The sequence below is a fragment of the Lygodium microphyllum genome, chromosome 21 (genome assembly GCF_053477565.2).
Source record: "Lygodium microphyllum isolate KBCC chromosome 21, Lygodium_microphyllum_v1.1.10, whole genome shotgun sequence".
Lineage (NCBI taxonomy): Eukaryota > Viridiplantae > Streptophyta > Polypodiopsida > Schizaeales > Lygodiaceae > Lygodium > Lygodium microphyllum.
The window spans coordinates 49,796,094-49,816,892 of record NC_141155.1 but is presented as its reverse complement, the minus strand read 5'-3'; the positions used below and the strand labels follow the sequence as shown (position 1 = coordinate 49,816,892).

The 20,799-nt window shown below is 37.2% G+C and overlaps 1 pseudogene; it reads right to left on the bottom strand.

The window, feature by feature from the left end:
- Positions 1–209: 209 nt before the first annotated feature.
- LOC148017992 (uncharacterized) overlaps positions 210–20,799 on the bottom strand; it is a 32,752-nt pseudogene continuing 12,162 nt past the window's right edge.

The following is a 20,799-nucleotide window of genomic DNA, read 5'->3' as shown; positions in this document are numbered from 1 at the left end:
TAGCTTCCGACCATTTTTTTTCTTCTCTAATTTTCATTTTTTTCTTTTAATTCATTTCCTTCCCTTCCAAGTCCTTAATGTTAGTTGGACTATTATCTCTACCAATCATGTTTCTTATACCTCATTTTTCCTACAATCTCCATGTTTACTTCAAACATATAACGAATGATGCTTGCAAACTTAGGTCAACACTTCAGTGAGTTGCCAAAGTGAGTATCATACTAATATCCCCAGGTCATGTTTCTAGTGACCCTTTGATTCCTTGAGAGCCTCTTGGTCAGCCTCTTCCACATGCTTGTGGAACAAGTTCCACTCATACTGACATCTTTCCCTGACCCCTTCCCTTGGAGCCTTTCCATTGATTGATTCTCCTTGGAAACCCAAAGATGGGAGAAGCTTGTGGACTATCCATTGAGTATCCACAACTCCCAATTTCTCATACGCAGGCTTCACACACCTTCCTAATGCGAATTCAAGACCCCATCCATGAATCAAATCATTCTAGATCAAATGCCAAACACATTTCCATGCATTTCTTGAAAGCACAAGAGCCATTATCTCGACAAACCCCCTGCATGGAGGCTTTTTTGGATCTTTGCATCGGCCATAGCTTTCTATAGTCACTCTATGAATTTTGGAATTCTTTTAAGCGCATTCTCATTCTCCAGGTCACCTTATGACTTGGCTCTGAAGTAGGTTGAGATATCTCAAGGCCATATTTTTTTAACAAGTTCTATTTATGTTTCACCATCAAAGTTGTTGACATCAAGGTCTTAATTCCATATAAAACTGTACTCATATGCGGCCATGACATCAAGATGTAGAAACCATCTTGCAAACCACTATTTTGACTATTTTCTTGCATACTAAATTTCTTGGGCACTTAAGTCCTCTATTTGAGAAATGTGAACAATATATTATAGGGTAGGACATTTGGCCATCTATCTGCCTTATACACCTATATGCAAGATCTGACCCAAAGAAGTGAAGTCCAATCAATAAATAGAAAAATAGCATAACAAGTGCAAGTAACATCACATCTTCAAGTGGCTACATACTTCTTTGGAAAGCTTCAAAGATTGCTAGCACATTGCTGAAGAACTCGACGTCATGCAACCAATCTACTGACATTGAAACTACCCCCAAATGAACTATGCTTTGCATTGTGGGTTATGAGGGGCATGGAATTGTTACTTAAGTGATGTGTCGAACCACCACAAAGCTCCAAGACCTACCTCTTTTCACTAAAGCAAAATCAAATTTGGTGTTGGAAACATGGCAGTCACATGGGAGAGAAGACAAAATCTTATCTTCTCTAGATGATAATAATTCCTATGGGAAAATTTTAGATTGGTCATGGTTGAGATTCACTAAGGAAATCTATCAGATTTTATCTATAGCACCACCTTCTTCTCATACAAGAATATCCTTGTATCGGCATCTCTGGCCAACAGACTGCAGAGACAAATCCTCCAAAAATAGCAATAACGAACACCGCATCCTCAGGTAAGTTACTCATGAATATATGTGTGCATTATGTGGGTTCAAAATAAGATATTTTCAAAATATCATTTTTATACATTTTTTACATACAAAAGGGTGTAATATAAAGGGGTTATTTACAGATTGAATAGAAAAGGGTTATATTTTATTCCCAAAAAATTCACAAATAAGGATATTTATAAATAGGCCTTGAACACATGTGATGTAGATGACATACATATAGTAACTTACCCGAGACTTCATTTGCATTAAATTAATGTAAAAAGTTGGTAATAATGCGCCAATTGTGTACAATTTGCTAATTTTTTTTGCAATATTAGGCATTGGTTCTAGGTATTGTCATTGACCTATGAAGTACTTAGGCTAGCTCTCACCTAGCCACTCACATGATAAATGAGCTCGAAAGTTCTCTTTGACCTATGACATACTTAGGCTAGCTCTCACCTAGCCACTTAGATTCTCAACCCTCTATGGCCTCGACACGCAAACATAGTTGCAAACCTTTTCGATAAGTTGCAAGTTTCTCCTAAGGATATTCCTAAAAGAAACTTTAAAAAATCTATTTTTTAAAAACTAGCAAAAAATTAATCTATAATCATAAAATTTAGACATTTTTAGAATATTAATATTAAAAAAGTAAGCATATTTTTGAAAATGTTTCTTTTCTAACACTTAAATTAATTTTACATGAATGTATGTCAATATCAAAAATTTTATACTCACAAATGTTTGCATATTTTAATATAAAAGAACAAACAATGAAACACCATGGATGTTGTTTACTTGAGGCTAAAATGGTTTTGACAATAAAAGATTATTACACTATTGATGAGGTAGATAATCATATATTTACACAAAGAACTCATGTTTGTCTTTATGACTAGATCCTTATCCAATGTAGGTTTTTGAAATCTTTATATTTTGCTAGTTATGAGTAGTCTATATAGAAAATAACATACTCTATGTATAAAATAACATAAGACCAATGTAGCATAAATATTCCAAATTCTAACATCTTTGTATACGATAAACATATTGGACACTATCCATGACTTTAAGATATGCCATGAGTCTTATAGTGTTCCATAGCTCTAGTAGTCATGATCATGCTACATTTACAAACTTTATACAACTTCTTTGTATAAGTTGAAGATACTAGATGTTATCCATCACTGTAAGATGTACAAACTTTCTAATAAAGTTTGTACAAGAGATAAAATCAAAGAGCACCATAGAGACTGAATTTATAAGAATGACCAAGATAGCAAGTAGCTTCATTAGACATATTTGGCTCATAATAACTAATAAAATACTTCAATTATAGCACATGAAGAATATGAACCAAGTTACATAAAATGTGATTAACTCCACAAGAAAGTACACTTACACAACTATAACAATTAGCATGCTAAGTAAAAGAATAAATTCAACGAGTGATGTAAGTTAATCAAATATACAAAGCCCACAGATAAAGTATTTGATCGAACATATATTTCCACTTTTGTATTTTTTCCCTACTCTTAGTTTGCTCCTCTATCTTCAAAAGTTTCTTAATGAACATATGCATCTTTGTGCATGCTAGCTCAACTAGATCCCTTGGCTCGTCCAATAATGGACATAGCTCTTTAGGTACTAGTAGAATACTTTAAAAATTTATTGTCTATCATCTTGGACCAAATTATCTTTTGTCTCATCTTTGCACCAAATTATTGGTCCTCATTGAGTAATCTCAAAATAGCTTAGCAGGTTACATCTTATAGACAATAGTTGGAGATCATGTTTTTTTATATCAGTACACTTTCTTCCTTTCTTAATTTTATGTGATTATTGTATGACCTCTCCCTGCCATTTTGTGTAGAGTTGTTATCAATTGCACCAATCTATATCACAAAATGGCAGGGAGAGGTGACCCCATGTATTGCAAATCTATATCCTTACGATCTATTCTTTGGTCTTGAAAAATCCATGCATGGGGTCACCTTTTCACCACAACTAAATGACTTCATGTATTAATTTTGCTAAAAGGTGACCCCATGTATTGCAAATCTATATCCTTACGATCTATTCTTTGGTCTTGAAAAATCCATGCATTGAAAGAGTTGCTTCATCACCCACTACTAGATAAGACACAAATGGAAGAGAAACTCCATGTTGCTAGTTGCTTAAATCAACCCTTGCTACTCATGACATTACATCTTAGATGTATGTCTTAATGGTTGAACTTATAGACTTGTACACCTTTGCTCAGCTTTAGCCTTCCAAATTTTTGTGATTGCTGGATTCACCAATAACCCATTGCATATAAATAAGTAAAACCACCCTATTGTAAATATCAATAAAATTTTCATTATTCATTTACCAAAACCTTTTAATTCTTCCAACTTAGTGATCTTGATTTATTTAACCTCCATATGAAAAAAGTCATAATCATGTAGACCATAACAATCAATTGAAGTAGCAATTATTTATGGTAAATGTCAAAAGAGGTAGGTAAAATAAAGGTTTGATTTTTTCTTGATAAATGAGCCTAATGGATTTTCCCTTTTTTCCAAATGGCAATTGTATAGGCCCTGGTCCTCTCATCTGCATTGCAAGCAGTATGGACACAAGAAATGAATATGGAAGTAAGCATGTGGAGAGTGGGCCGCCTATGGTTGTGTATTCTAATAAACCTGGAGAGCTTGGTGGAGAAATACCAAACTACTAGAGAACTCGTTGCCAACTATGGCTTTGCTGAGCTAATTAGAGCCATGCCAATCTACACCCACTTCCTTATCCTACACAATAGGACAAAAAAGTTTTGGACACATTTCAACATTAGCTTACTTTGGTTGAGAACTAGTCTAGGTATAGGTTGAAATGCCTAAGGTTAGATAATAGGGGTGAGTATGTCTCTAATGCCTTTGAGTCTTGGTGAGATAAATATGCATATGCGTGGCTACCTGTGTATTAGTTACACTGACAATACCATCATATCCACATACCTGTAAACTATAGGTAGTAGGCACCCATCATTATCACTTCATTCTTTATTCTTTTAGTGACATATGAATAAAGGGAAGGTCAGTCACACATTATGAGTGTTGGAGTTTCCACTTCTTGTGTTTGTCTCTCTCTTGCTCTTGCTCCTTCCACTATAGGTGTTGCTTCCACTCCGTGCATCCAATTTAGGGCTCCATCCCTTCAATTCGTACCAGAACCATTACAGTAAATTGAGGAGCTCAACTTGACATTGCTTCAACTTGTGGAAAAGCTTTAGCTCTCACAATTTCAATGGCAACAACTTAATGTGGTATGTATCGGGGCCTTTTCCTTTCCAAGTTCATCAGACCTTATTGAGACCTCTTCCTTGAGCTCAGTAAGGATGATTTGGAGCTTTACAAATACCTTATCATAGGCCACATCATCAACATACTTAGAAACAACTAGCATGCTATTTGTGCTTGCATTTCCAAGGCTTACATATAATTCATTTTGATCTCTAGCAACTACTCATCACTTTAGTATTGGACTTGGTCATTGCCTCTTGCTATTAGCAACCCTCTTGGGCATTACTCACTCAGTTGTGAGCACTTGTTTTGGTGTAATCTACCTTAAATTGTTGATGGCATCATGCTAAAATATATAGTGCAACACCTATCTTGAGTATCTATTAATCACTTGGGCATGCTCATTTGATACCTATCCATGCTTATATGTGAGGATACCACATTGATACATGATATGCCTTTGATGTGAGATGACTTTATGCTGATTAGAATACTCCCATTACTTAGTTTGGAAAGAAATTTTTATGTTGTTTATAATAGGATTGAAGTTTATTTTATCAGTGAAAGCATATGCCTATTTCTCCCAAGTACTTACCAATTATTGAGGGTGATGTAGCAATACTTAAGGTTCATGTTACATGGTTGGTTATGCTTCTGGATTGCCTTTGAGCTGAGATTGGAGCTTTGTATCTTGACATTGATTTTCACTCACTGTTATTTATGGTTATTTGATGCTCCAATAAGAGCTTTGCAAGTTACTTGGGGGGTCGAATGCTCCTGGATATATGCTACTTGGATCTTGGATGTATGAATGCCTTCCACATGATATTTTGAGTTGTATTTGCTTGTCTCACATTTGAATTTTGTTCTCCAATGGAAGCCACTTCTTGACATATTACATTGAGTATTTGGTTATGCAATTGAGCATGAGGGTCTTACACTAAGATCGTGGGACTTGATGATAGATACATGCTCTTATCATGCTTTATGTACTTAGTTGATGCCTAGTGGGCTGATCTCACATTACTTTTCGGTGGACACCTATATCTGTTGTGATGTTATCAATAATCTATATATTATGGTTGGTTATGTACTGAGCTTCCATTACATTGCTCAATCCATTTTGCCTCTAATTAGTCTCTTCTGTTACTTGTGAGACCCGCTCTATGCATGGTGGTTATACCTATGGGATGTATCTCAGTCTAACACACAAATCCTTTGATAGCTCTCGATGCTCGTCACATCTTCACTCACTACTAGTTGGAGCTATTCCTCCTTCTTAGTAGTTGCAGTTTCTCTTATATTAGGTGATTATCCTTCTTTCATATTGATTTCTTAATGTTTTACCTCATATTTAGCATATTGTTCTTGTAGTTTATTGTATTATTTATGCAAGTAGTCACCTTCATTTTACAATTCTTTGTAATGAGTTTGTGGGCAGTTCATTACTTGGTTAGTACCCATTGTTTTTAGCTTGGTCTAGTAGTGTTTTAGGGTTGTTTGCAATAATTACAATAGCCTATTTTAATAGTTTGTGTACTTGTTTGCCTTCATTATGATGTTTGATGGCTCGATTGATAGTGCTATCTTTAATATTGACAAGTTGGATGGCGCCAATAACAACTACTAGAAGGCCCAAATTTGGTAAGTTTTAGTGTAGAGAATGCAAGTTAAGCCTTTGAAACATAAGGGTGTTAAACCCGAACTTATTGGTGCTGATGATTAGGCTAAATTAGATGAGCTATGTAAGTCTACCATCATATTGTCCCTCTCTAAGCATATGTTCTATAAGGTTGTCTTTGATGGGCAATCCATATGGGAATTATGGGAAAAGATTTGTAATGTCTATGATACCACTTCTCAAATGTATTGGTTGAATCAACTCATGGACCTTCACATGAAGGAGGACACTTTTATGTCAACTCACTTAAATTTTAAATTCCATTATCAATCATTTTTCTAGATTGAATTCAATGGCAGTCTTCTTCCCTTGTTCCTCTTAGTTACACTGCATGAATCGTGGGATACATTTTTTACTGCTTTGTGTGCAAATAGAACTATTGATGGGTTATAGTTGCAGGATGTAGAGGATGAACTCTTGACTGAAGAGGTTAACAAAAAGAACATCAATGCTTTCCACACCTCCCATGCTTTATTGTAGTTAGAGGCAATAATGGTAGGGGTGGTAATGACCACCATGGGAGAGAGTCTTACCAGTCTCACTCTCAGTCATATAGATAGTCTCATAGTAAGTATAATGGCCATAAGTCCTCACATTGAGTTGTCATTACTGTGAAAAGTAGGGCATATTTGGCCATAGTCCCATAAGATGCACAAGGACAAGCGCAAAGAAAAGAGAAAGCATAAAGCACATGAAAAAAATGATGATCGTAGCATTGTCCCTAGCAAGTCCATTATTTAGTTTGAAGAGATTAATATTGTGCAAACTAATTTTGATGACGATTTCATACTTTTAATTTCTTCTCTTGATACTTCATAGTTCACTGATGATGTCTCAGGGTATACTCAGTGTTGGTTGATAGATTTAGGAGCTTTTTTTATGTGAACCCTCATAGAGAGTGATTTTACTCCTACTGTAGTGTATGGCTACATTTTTTCATTTGGGTGATGACCTAGTACTCAAGATAGTTGGTATTGGTGATATCCATTCAGGTTGCATATTTACTCTTCATGTTATACATCATATATGGGCTCTCACGAAGAGTCTTACATTTGTTGGCACTTTGGATGATGCTAGTTATGTAGTTTCTTTTGATGATTCCTTATGGAATATTACCCATGGAAATCTTGTCGTTCCATGTGGTGCTATCAGAAGATTCAGCATGAGGGGAACAAGATGCAATTTTTTTGCGCCCCCTCAAATCCATCGATTCATGAATCTTCTGATCGGGGGAATGAAGAGGAATGATCTCGAGGTTGAAAATAAGATTTTCTTCACTCTATGTCGCCACAAACTACACACAAAATGGTGGAATAAATCAAAATCTCTGATTTTAGCCTTTCTCTCTCATCTCTACACCTTGTTCCCATGGCTTAATCTATGTGAGAGGGGGTGGACTGAAGTGATAGATTTTGAATGTGTGATGATGATGAAGTATTATGGAGCATAAGTTGAAGGTTGGGGATGCATTAGTGGTCATGGAAGAGTGTCAGTGGGGCAGGCGGGCTTCTCGACTTTGAAATGCATGCCGATTCATATTAAATTAATTACATAAGTGCTCATTTTTTATATTTCGCACATAGTATGATGAATCTTTGGCACATCATATAGAAAATGGTTTTAAATGTTTCCATGTCATTTCTAGTTCTTGAAAAATCAAAATTCTTAGTTGGTTCTTGCTATTCCTATAATAAAAATGGAAATTGAGAAAATCCGCAATGCAAAAATTGTGAGATTTTGGAAAAATTGAGAGTATTATGAGTTTTCATGGTTTCTTTTGGCACTCATATGGGATCATATGGAGTATACTGTTGTTTATTGGTTCATGCAAGCTCTACATGTCTAAAAATTAGAAAATCCAATAATAAATAATAAGATAAATCAAGAAAAAATCAAGAAAAATAGGTTTTACACATGGAAAATTTACATAAAATTATGAATATGTTTGTGAACATATGGTGGGGCTAAGGAATGAGGTTTAGCCTCAATTTTTTTCCATTCTTTATGTTATAGTACATACTTATTGATTTCCATATATGAAAAACACATTAAAAATACTATTTACACCTACTAAGGATTAATGCAAAATCATGAACGATAGGGGGGTGTCCATACGCTCCTGCTCGTGAGGTTGTGGGTTTGTTTTGATGAGTTTAGCATACTAAGTTAGAGCCCTAGAGCTAGTGTCAAATCCATTTTTTGTCTTGACATGTGGTGCGTTTTTCGAGAGCTGCCAATAAGTGGCAATTTTTGAATCTTGGTTGAATAGGGACTACTCAGTTAGTTTATGCCAAAGAGCACTAATATTGACCCATTATTTCCTAATAAATAGTGTCAAGTTGAGATCCAAAAATAAGAAAGAAATGAAAGGGCTAGACGATGAGCAGAAATAATTAGGAGGTATTTTGCTCAACTTGGCAGCTCGATACCCTTAGAGAGGTCTTAGTGACCCTACTGGCACAAAAAATTTACTATAGGAGGAGGAAGATCGGGTGCTTCCTTTCTCCCAGTAAGTTAGTACACTTTAAGTGGAGTTATAATCACATCATCAAAACCTTCCACAACAAATACGATCATCATTATGGTGCAACCTATTGCCATTCTTGTAGGAACACTAGATTTGCTAGCTTTAGGATACTCTCTACTCATTTTCAATGGGTTAGCGGAGGACATGGATCTTTGTATTAGTGAGTTCCAAAACTCATGTTTAACTATCAAATTTAGGAAAAGAGATATCTAATGATGTTTTTTAATATGACTCTGAAAGGGAGTGGTATCAAGGCTTAGAAGTAGGTACCATAACCACGATCAATATATTCTTTGCAGCCGTTTGAAGGGATTTTTCCCTGGAAAGAGGTGGTTAGTGTTGGCTACATGTTCTAAGTGTAACATGCCAAGAGCCCCATGATAATGCCCGAGCATATGCCAAGAAGATAAAAGAGAAATTTTTAGAAGTTGCAAGCCTTTATTTCTATTCTGACTACTGCTTATTTGCAATATTTCTTGCATGGGATTGGACTTCAATATCCACGTGTAGTTGAGTGGTGTCCCTTTAGTAGATGTAGATACTATTATAACTTGAGTAGAGGAAATAGAGTCCTGCTTACAAGTGGCCTACGTATTGAGGCAAAATTTAAACTCAAGCCTTAGTCCTAGAAATAATTTGGAATTGGTAAGTGGAGATCAAGGTGTGATTAGTATTTCTATGACCAACTTCAATGGTAGAGAAGCATGATGTAAAATGTGCCTTTGTTTCTAACTCCTCCAAATGTCATTAAGCTAGTTGTAAGCCAAAGGGGCCCTTATAACCATTCGCATATGTATAAATCCCATATCCCCTTTTTTTTAAACCAACTTTTCAAGATCCATCATATGAGCTATTTTCTTTTGTACTCCAAGACCTCTCTTAAGATTGCTACTATATTGTCCATCATGAATCGCCCCACTTGCAAACTTGTAGACACCATACCCTTGCTTCTTTCCCATGTCATATGTACCTTCAAATGTGTCCCCATTTGTATAGTTAGAAACTCCATGCCCATGTGGTATGTGATCAACGAACTCACCACTCCAAATCTATTGTAACAATCATGCATTGGCTTTAGCAAAATAATCTAGATAGATCATTGCTTGAAAACTTTTCCTCTAAAGAATATTGTCTTAAAAACCATGACATGTTCCCATTCTTGCTCTTGACATCATGCGACAGCCTCATTCTTTCCTAATTTCCAAATTTTCCTCCAATTCATTTCCTTTCCCCCTCCCTCTAAATCTTAGAATGGACGTCTTTAAGGGCTTTGACATCTAATGGTACAATCCCACATTGTTGACCATCAAATCACATAGAGTCATTAGATTTATATATAGTTGTGAGTAGACTAGGTGCGAGGTATCTGTAGAGGGTTCATGCATCAAATCCTTAAAAGAATAAGGGTGTGTCAAATGATCCTCACAATGAACTCATAGCTTATAACACTTTGGCTTGGTGGCTCGGACAAGGATACTATGGATTAGATTTTATCCACAACACCACCTTTCTCCTATACAAAAGCTTCCTTGTATCGACATCTCTTGCGAGACTGCAAAGACAGTCTCCCAAAACAGCAACAACAAGCACCGCGTCTACATTAAATTAATGGAAAAAGTTGGTAACAATGTGCCAATTGTGTACAATTTTACTCTCTTTTTTTTGCAATAGTAGCATTGGTTGTATGTGTTGTCATTATCTCACAGCCATGTTTTTGAATGGATAGAAGCATGCAAAGTGTCATTCAAAGATGTTAAAATGGAATTATCCAAAGCATTAGCTTTGAAAGCTCCAAAAAGGGGTGAGGTTTTCTATATAGTCACAGTTGTGACAAGGTCTAGTACTAGTTATTATCCATTGGGAGGTACAGCTTTATCATCCTATTGCATTTGCAAGCCAAAAGTTGGGAATTTCGAAACTTCATTACAAATATTTGGAGAAGGTTTTCTTGGCTATGGTATTCGCCACGAAGAAGTTGAGACATTATATTCTTCATGAGAAGGTGGTGTTTCTCACTAAGGTAGAGGGATTGCACTTATTACTAAATAAGCTTCAACACGTTGATTGCCTAGCCAAGTGGTTGATTTTTTTGCAAGAGTTCAATTATGACATTAGGAGTAAGCCACCAAAGCTACATGGTATTCTAGAGTGTCTAGTAGATTTTGGTGAGCCTAAGTAAGATTTGGTTTATACTAATGAGTGCGAGAACTTATGCAAAATTAATAGAGCCTCTATTCCATCATGGTATACATCCATTATGCATTATCTATCAATAGGTAACCTGGTAAAAACTCTTTCTAAATCTAAGAAGAGGAAGATTAAGCAGCAAGTATTTTAGTTTTCAATAATAGCAATTCTTTTATATAAGAAAGGTGTGGATGAGATTTATCATTGTTGTGTGGTTCTTGATGAGGTACCCTTTATTATAGGGGAGGTTACCGTATAGAATCCCTCTATATCAAATGTGTTCAAATGATGGTTTAAAAACCCCTTTTTAAAATTTTTACACCATCTTATATACCCCTTCTTTGAATTTCAGAGGCAATAGCTATATCCCTTCTATAAATCTAAAATTCAAAGAGAGTGCATTTTTATGGACCCTTCTATATAATTCAAATTAAAGCATGATGCTGCAATACTTTAGCCATGGAATTTTCACTATGATCTAAGATGGATATTCCCTCCCTCTAACAGATCATGTATGTGATAACGATTGACCAAGAAGGAGGAGCCTGAATATAAAGGACAAAAATATGCCATAAATGGCAGTAGATCAACTTGCATAAAATGCTCAAATAAATATCATAATGGTCACAATAAAATGTCCAAAATACCTAGAAATATCAAGTATGAACTAGACTCATACGAGCTAACCAGACTGCTAACACCCTCTCTCAAGTCATGGGTGATATGATACAATAGAATGATACAATGATAATGACTCATCATAGTCCATACAACAAAGACCACCAAAATAAGACCATGGAGACCCAAGTATTGGGTGATGAATCCACCACCAAGGTGCCTCAAAGAGAACCTAAGTATCGATGTCAAGTGTCTAATAAAAGACCATCCTATCAAAAACTTCTCTAAACATATGTGACCATGATTTTCTTGCCTTTGGTCAAGACCGCCAAAGTGTCACCTCATATGAGCTCGAAATAGGAGCCAATACCGCTCTCTATCAAATAACAGCCCATCATGAACCTAGACATCAACCCTAACTCCAAGATTTCAAAACCTGTTAGACTTTAGTTTATGTGTCAGGGACGTCCCTTTCTGGAACCTTCACACCTATATACCTATATAAATGAGGCGTATTGTTGGGGGTAAAGGCACCTTCATCTAGCCGCTCCTGTATTACTACATTGACAGTACCCACCACTACTCACTACAAGTCGCAGGCACATGTCACAATCACTTATTCTTTATTATTTTAGTGAAAGTTTGAATAAAGAAAGGCTCGGACACACATCGTGGTTGTTGGGGTTCCCACTTTTCTCTCTCTCTCTCTCTCTCTCTCTCTCTCTCTCACTCTCTCTCTTGCTCTTGCTCTCCATCTGCCATAGCTCTCACTGCCAAGCTTCTTCCTCCTGGGTTCTACTTCCCTTTCAACTGGTATCAGAGCGAAGGCGTTGGAGCTTGCTTGGCATTCTCTTCAGTCTGGATTTGAAGTGCTTCAACCCGAGCTTCAATGGCAGCCATTGCATCTTCATTTGCAAGTATGTTTTGATCTTCCACCTCCTCTCCAAGCTTTCGAACCTTCAACAGCTTCTTCCCGGGCTGCATCGGAGCCACCTCCTCATTGCCAAGTGCCCCCAAGGGCTGTAGGAGATCCCCCAACCCCCAAGAGCAGCCAGCACAAAATGCGATGCATTTTTAGGGGGCTGAGCTAATCCACTCCTGGAAGTTCCAGCTCCTTCCCCGGCTTCCCGGCATTGTTTGCAACCTTCCAGATATTCTTTAAACTCCTCGACATTGGATCTTGGCTCTCGGTGATCGATTCAAGTGCTTCCCCCTTCAGCCCTTTGCTATATACATAGTTCCAGGACTGTCAAAATAGGGCAACACTTGACATTTACTGGTGCGCAGATCGGTCGCAGATAGCTCACGTGGTGAATCCCGGAAGGTCCCCAAGAACAAAGTACTCTACCTTTTTGCACAAAAACCCATGTAAAAGCATGCACGACAAGAGGCAAGAGACAAATTGGGTTCAATCTCCCCCATGCCTTGTGTGAGCGCTTCACAAAGCATGTATTTTATGTATATTCCAATCTTCATGCTCAATAATAGCCCAATTACAAAAATATGTCAAGCTTTTTAGCTTTTGAGTTTGCTTTCTACAAAAATAGGAAAATAAAGCTAATGGACGGTGCCCATAGAGTCTGGCACGCCCAATCTCAATATCCAAATAGAAATAACATATCCGGGCGCATAAGCGCATACAAAATAATAATCAATAATCGATGTCTCAATAGACATAACAAAATATAGGCGTGGCACCTATCAAAATATAGTCCAAATGTCGAATACCCGCTAGACTCCAATGCTTTCCTCCGCCACTGCTGCTCTCTCTACACATCAACTGAAGCATTCACAATCATTAGTAAAATAATACAATTAAACCGACAAAAGTGAATACCTAGCAGTCTTCAGCTACATAAATAAATCAAATGGTTAGAAATAAATCCTAACCTTAATTTATTACGAGTGCGCACTCTAAACCCATAAACGTTTATTAATTTAATATGCATTTTGCGGAATCACCCGCTATGGAATCACCCATGTACACACTAAATTAATGAAACACCCGAAAAGGACAGGCGTCCCCATCAACTTCTCGCACAAAGAATCCTCTTTGTGTATGAGCCCCGATCATCTAAGTTTACGGAATCCACCGTAAAACCTCACGAAATCCACCGTGGAATATGCCTCCTGGCATCATACCCCCGGGGTGGGATAGCAATTGACCTCAATTGCTATTAGCTCAATGTGGAGCTAACAGAGTGGGGAAAGCATTTAAGTCTCTAGCGTGCATCCATTGTACTTCCTCTACAGGATGGTTCTTAAATTTCACTAGATATCTAGAATAGCTTCGGCCAGTTCTAGTGGTCATGTAGTCAGTGTCTATGATGGCTTCTGGTTCAAGTATTTCAGTCTCTTCCTCTAATAAAGGTGGGTTTTCATAGACAGGGTGGATAGGTAATTAGCCTCTAAATGGTCTCAATAAACTAATATGAAATGTATTATGAATTTTCCAATGAGATGGCAATTCTAACTTGAATGCATTATCATTAATCTTATGAATGATTCTAAATGGTCCATAGAATCTAGGAGCTAATTTGACAACTGGATGTCTATCTACACTTTGCAGTCTACGCTTTTCTATTCTAAGCCAAACATAATCATCAACTTTGAAATTCATAGCTTGTCTTTTCTTGTTGGCTTGTTTGGTATATGATTGTTGGGCTTTAGCAATCATATCCTTTACCTCATCAAAAATACTATTATGCATAACAGCAATATCATCAGCACTCTGTATTCTATTAGACAAAGATGCAATAGGTGTAGATAATCTATATCCATAAATAACTTCAAAAGGTGCTTTCTTTGTAGATGTGTGCGGTGTATTATTGTAAGAAAACTGTAATAAATGTAAATGAGTATCCCAAGTCTGAGGTTTAGAGATAGTGTATGCACGTAAAAGATCTAAAATGGTGCTATTTGTGGCTTCTGTTTGTCCATTTGTTTCTGGATGAAATGTAGATGAGAAATCAATCTTTGTGCCTAGATTTGCAAACGGTGTAATCCAAAAATTATTACAAAATCTAGAATCTCGATCTGAAATAATCACTTTTGGCAATCCATGGTTAGTAAAAACAGTTTTCAAAAATAACTGTGCTGCTTGTGATGCTGTTAAAGTTTTCTTACATGCAATGAAATATGCTTGCTTACTAAATCTATCTACAATTGTCCAAATCATGTCATGGTTAGATTTAGTATTTGGTAAACCAGTAATGAAATATATAGATATATGTTCCCAAGGTTTAGATGGAATAGACAAAGGCATTAATAATCCATACTGTTTACCATGATGTCTCTTTATTCTTTGACAAATCAAACATTCAGAAACGAAGTTAGATACATCTGCATCCATATGCGGCCAATAAAAATCTTCAGTTAACATGCGTAATGTAGAAATGATACCTCTATGACCTTGATATGGGGGACAATGAATTTCATTCAAAACAAAAGATCAGAATGGAATAGTAACACACAGTCTCTTTTCAAAGAACATAAATCCATCATTATATGACAATGAATCAACAGGAATGAAATTATTTTGAACTAATTTTTGCCAATCAGAATGAAAAGTAATATCCTGGTGATATGTGTCTTTCATAGCAATAAAAGAATCAAAAGATATGATAGATATATTATGAATTGCAGGTCTTCTACTCAATGCATCAGCAACTACATTTTCTTTTCCAGGTTGGTATTGAATGATAGGATGGAAACTTTGAATGAAGGAACCCCATTTGATATGACGGTCAGAAATTTGGGGTTAGCTAAGTAGATGTCTAATGCTTTGCTGGTCAGTCTTTATCATGAATTCTGAACCCATTAAATAATGCTTCCATTGTTTTAATGCTTGTACAACTGCTAATAGTTCTTTGTCATAAGTGGAATATTTCATCTCAGAGGGTTTCAGCTTAGAACTAGAATATGCTATTGGATGGTTGTCTTGCATTAATACGGCTCCTATTCCTGATCCGCTAGCATCGGTCACAACTAGAAAGAATGGTCTATTAAAGTCAGGCAATTGTAAAACAGGGGCATTGGTTAATGCACGTTTCAGTAAGTCAAAGGATTTCTGCTGGTTTTCAGTCCATTGATAAACAATTTCTTTCTTAAGAAGTTTTGTTAATGATAAAGCAAGTAATGAGAAATTACGTACAAACTTCCTATAGAAACTAGCAAGACCAAGGAACGAGCATAGTTCATGTACATTTTTAGGAACATGCCAATGCAATATTGCATCAATTTTCTTAGGATCAACTTTAATTCCTTCTTTTGATACAATATGACCTAGATATTCTATTTCTGTCTTAAAGAATTCACTCTTTTCAGGATTTACAAACAATTGATTTTCTTTCAGTAATTGAAAAACTAATGATAAATGCTCATAATGCTCTTTTTCACTTTGACTGAACACTAGAATATCATCAAAGAAAACAATCACACAATACTGATATTTCAGAAAAATACGATTCATCATTCTACTGAAAGTAGCAGGTGCATTGGTCAATCCGAATGACATGACTAAAAATTCGTAATGGCCAAACTGTGTCCTGAATGCAGTCTTAAATATGTCGGATCTATCTAACCTCACCTGATGATATCCAGACTTAAGGTCAATTTTACTAAATATAGAAGATCCTTGCAGTTTGTCCATAAGGTCATCAACTCTAGGTATAGGATACCTATTCTTAACAGTGATCTTATTTAATGCTCGGTAGTCAATACACATACGATAAGTATTATTCTTTTTCTTGACTAAGAGCACAGGTGCACCGAATGGAGAACTGCTAGGTCGAATTAGGCCTCTATTTAGTAATTCTTCAACTTGACTCTAGATTTCTTTTTGCTCTATTTGATTGTGCCTATATGGTGCTTTGCAAGGTGGTTGTGTGCCAGGAATTAGATCAATCTTATGGTCTTCTGGACGTGATGGAGGTAAACTTGGTGGTAGGTCTTCTGCAAAACAATCCTTAAAATATGCAAGAAATTCCTTATGCCTAGGGTGCATATGATTTTCCTTTGCGTGCAATTCATTTACCCAAATGAGATATGATTTAGTATTCTTGCGTAGTGCACGTTTTTCTTGAGTATGCAAAAGCAGTGGAAAAATATGAGATGCATGCATACCAAATAATGTAATAGATTTTCCTTGAAAATTAATATTCATTGTGTGCGTGGAATAATCTATATTGGGTTTATGTTGGTGTCTCCATGGCATTCCTAGAATAATGTCGCTTGACTGTAATGGGACAACTAAGAAATTTCTTCTTTCAATGTATGGACCAATTTGAATTTCTAAATCTTGTACTTCTTGTGTGCCATTGTACCTAGTGCCTAAAAATGCAGCTTTTATGTAATAATGCATAGGTACAGTATGCAATTTCAATTCCTTTACCAATTTTGTTGAAATAAAGTCATGGGTACTACCGTCATCATGCAATATAGTTCTTTCTTTTCCATGCACCATACATTTCATAGTCAACAATGAATGTGAAGTAGGCATACCTGGTAAAGTGTCGGAAGTAGTAGTAGGATCATCTTCTTCTTCAGTGAAATCTAACATATCCTCATGCTCGTCTTCATCCATAGCTCCAAGATAGTTGATATGTGCTGGTGGCTTCTTTGAATGACAATTTGCTGCGAGATGCCCTGGCTAGTGACACTTGTAGCATACTATTGGCTTGGCTTTGGTTACATTATTTGCAATGGCTAGGAGTCTGGGTATATTTGGATTTGCTTATGGAATAGGCTTAGGATTGAGAGTGGATGGTAATGCAGGTGGTTTAGGCCAATTCTTGCGGAAAGATGGTGATGAGAAACGACCTGGATTAAACCTTCTGAAATTGGAATTGAATTGTTTAGATCCATAATTACCGTTGGCTTGGAATGGCTGTGGTCGTCGATCTCTTCCGTGTAATTTATCTTCAGTGTCGTGAGCTAAGGAGATGGCGTCTTCAAGGGTAGCAGGCTTGAACATGTTCACTTCAGCGTAGTAATGTCCAAGAAGTCCAGACATATACTTTCGCTTATGTGTCGTCTCTGGTACGTCTTCAAGCATGCGTAACTGTAAGAGTGCATTCCAAAAACGCTCTATATACTGTGGAATAGGCTCACGATCTCGCTGTTGTAGTAAATCCCATTGCTTGATAGCCTTCTCATGAAATTGTGGTGGAAGGAAATTTTGCATGAACTTCTTCTTGAAATCTTCCCATGTAGCAAGACATTCTATGCTCTTGCGGACTACAGTCCACCAAAGTGATGCTCTGTCTATCAGATGATTAGTAACACACTTGATTTTATCTTTTTCGGGATAAGTTTCCTAATGGAAATAGTCATCAAACTGGCGAATGAATGATAAAATAGTCTTTCCTTCTCTTATGCCATTGAAAGTGCGAAACTTGAAACTTCGTTTACTTATCTTGGATTCCTTGCGAATGGTTTGTGCTTCAAGAGTGGCGTCGATGGTACATCGAATCAAATCTTCAGTTTGAGGTTCTTCTTTATCGGTGGACGCTCTTTGTAGCTTTGTCAATTGCGCTTGCAAGGCTTGCCTAGCTCTTCGCTCTTCTTCCAATTGTAGCATGATTAGATCCAGCTTTTGTTCCATGGTAGGCTCGGGTAGATCATCTTCAGCCATAGGATCATCCATATGTGGAGTAGTCATCCTGTAAAACTCAACAAACCTTTCTCACTCAAAATCAGTTAGCGGGATGAGCGTAGCTCAAATTTGGGGTTACAAGGCTATATATTTTTGGGTATTTCTTCTTCAATTTTCAGAAATTCTGCAATATTTCTGTCTCCGTTTGCTGAAAGTACTTCAACAAACTTGTAGATAGGTAGAACAGCTTGCTGCGAACAACTTTCCAGTTCAGAGTTTTTGCATACGAACAAGTCTTCTATGAGTTTTAAGCACTAGTCAGTTCTGATTTAGTTTGACTTGCAGAGTTGCAGACTTAGCAGACTTGCAGAGTTGTTGACTTGATGAACTTAGGCCGACTTGCAGAACTTGCAGAACTTGATTTCAATTGACTTGCTGAACTTGACTTCAGAAGTGCGAGACCTGGAGTTTATGGACTTGTCTGCCCTGTGTGACTGCAGTAATTTAGCTTTGACTTAAGGGATTAAGCTTGGAGAGCTTAATCTGACTGTCGCCTGATTTTCGTGGGGGGGGGGGCCGTTTTTTGGCCGCGCGGAAAAATCGGAGGTCCTCAGAGACCTCACGATTAGAAATTTGAGGTACTAAGCCTCTTCTTAAGCTTATAAGCTTAACAATTAAGCTTTGATAAAGATAGTTTAAGAGTTTGCTCACTGGATAACCACGACTTATTGATGGAGATGTAGGAGTGGTCCTCCGCCTACAGAGCCTGGTCCTTCGCGATCTGACAGTGGAAACAGAGGTTCTTGATCGCCAGAAGTCTGCCTGTATCGACGGTTCGCGACGAGATTGACTGTAGAGCCCGTTTGTTCCTGGAGCTCCGCCTTCGCCCGAGATTGGTAGCGATTGGAAGCCCTTGATCTCTGCTCCGCTCTGATACCACTGGTGTGCAGATCGGTCGCAGATAGCTCACGTGGTGAATCCCGGAAGGTCCCCAAGAACAAAGTACTCTACCTTTTTGCACAAAAACCCATGTAAAAGCATGCACGACAAGAGGCAAGAGACAAATTGGGTTCAATCTCCCCCATGCCTTGTGTGAGCGCTTCACAAAGCATGTATTTTATGTATATTTCCAATCTTCATGCTCAATAATAGCCCAATTACAAAAATATGACAAGCTTTTTAGCTTTTGAGTTTGCTTTCTACAAAAATAGGAAAATAAAGCTAATGGACGGTGCCCATAGAGTCTGGCACGCCCAATCTCAATATCCAACTAGAAATAACATATCCGGGCGCATAAGCGCATACAAAATAATAATCAATAATCGATGTCTCAATAGACATAACAAAATATAGGCGTGGCGCCTATCAAAATATAGTCCAAATGTCGAATACCCGCTAGACTCCAATGCTTTCCTCCGCCACTGCTACTATCTCTACACATCAACTGAAGCATTCACAATCGTTAGTAAAATAATACAATTAAACCGACAAAAGTGAATACCTAGCAGTCTTCAGCTACATAAATAAATCAAATGGTTAGAAATAAATCCTAACCTTAATTTATTACGAGTGCGCACTCTAAACTCATAAACGTTTATTAATTTAATATGCATTTTGCGGAATCACCCGCTATGGAATCACCCATGTACACACTAAATTAATGAAACGCCCGAAAAGGACAGGCGTCCCCATCAACTTCTCGCACAAAGAATCCTCTTTGTGTATGAGCCCCGATCATCTAAGTTTATGGAATCCACCGTAAAACCTCACGGAATCCACCGTGGAATATGCCTCCTGGCATCATTTACAGTCTAATGCTTCTTGGCATTGCTCGTTTGATGCCTATTGATGCCCGGTGATGCCCGAATGTTATGGGATGCTATGTCTATGCTTTAGAACTGATTTGGAGAAAATTTGAGCATTTTTTGAGCTTCATATAGTACTAAATTGCTTGGTGTAATACGATGGGCTGAAGCTCATTTACTTGGTGTATGCATTGGTCCATGGATACGCACTGCTCACTAGAGGTTTGAATGATCATACCGATGTATTTGGAGGTTGTCAAATGCTTCTTCTTAGTTTTGGAATGCTTTTGAGCTTGTATTAAGCTCTGACTTGGTTGTTCTTCACTAGCATTTGGCTTCAATTGGCATGCTTTGGACCAGTCTATGCCTATTTTCACAGCTTGACATTTAGGCTTCCTACATTTATGCTTTGGTCAGATATGGATGCCACTTGGTTTGCCCATGCTTGACAGTTACTTGGAGCTTCATCTTCCAATGTATTTGAGCATTTTGGATCTACTAGGCATTACATTTGGTTGTTAGTTACATGCTCTTTGAATGCTTTCAGGCTTATGTTTTATGGGTCTGAGATAGCTTGGAATTTATGCTCCGGATGTACCCTACTAGGATTTGGC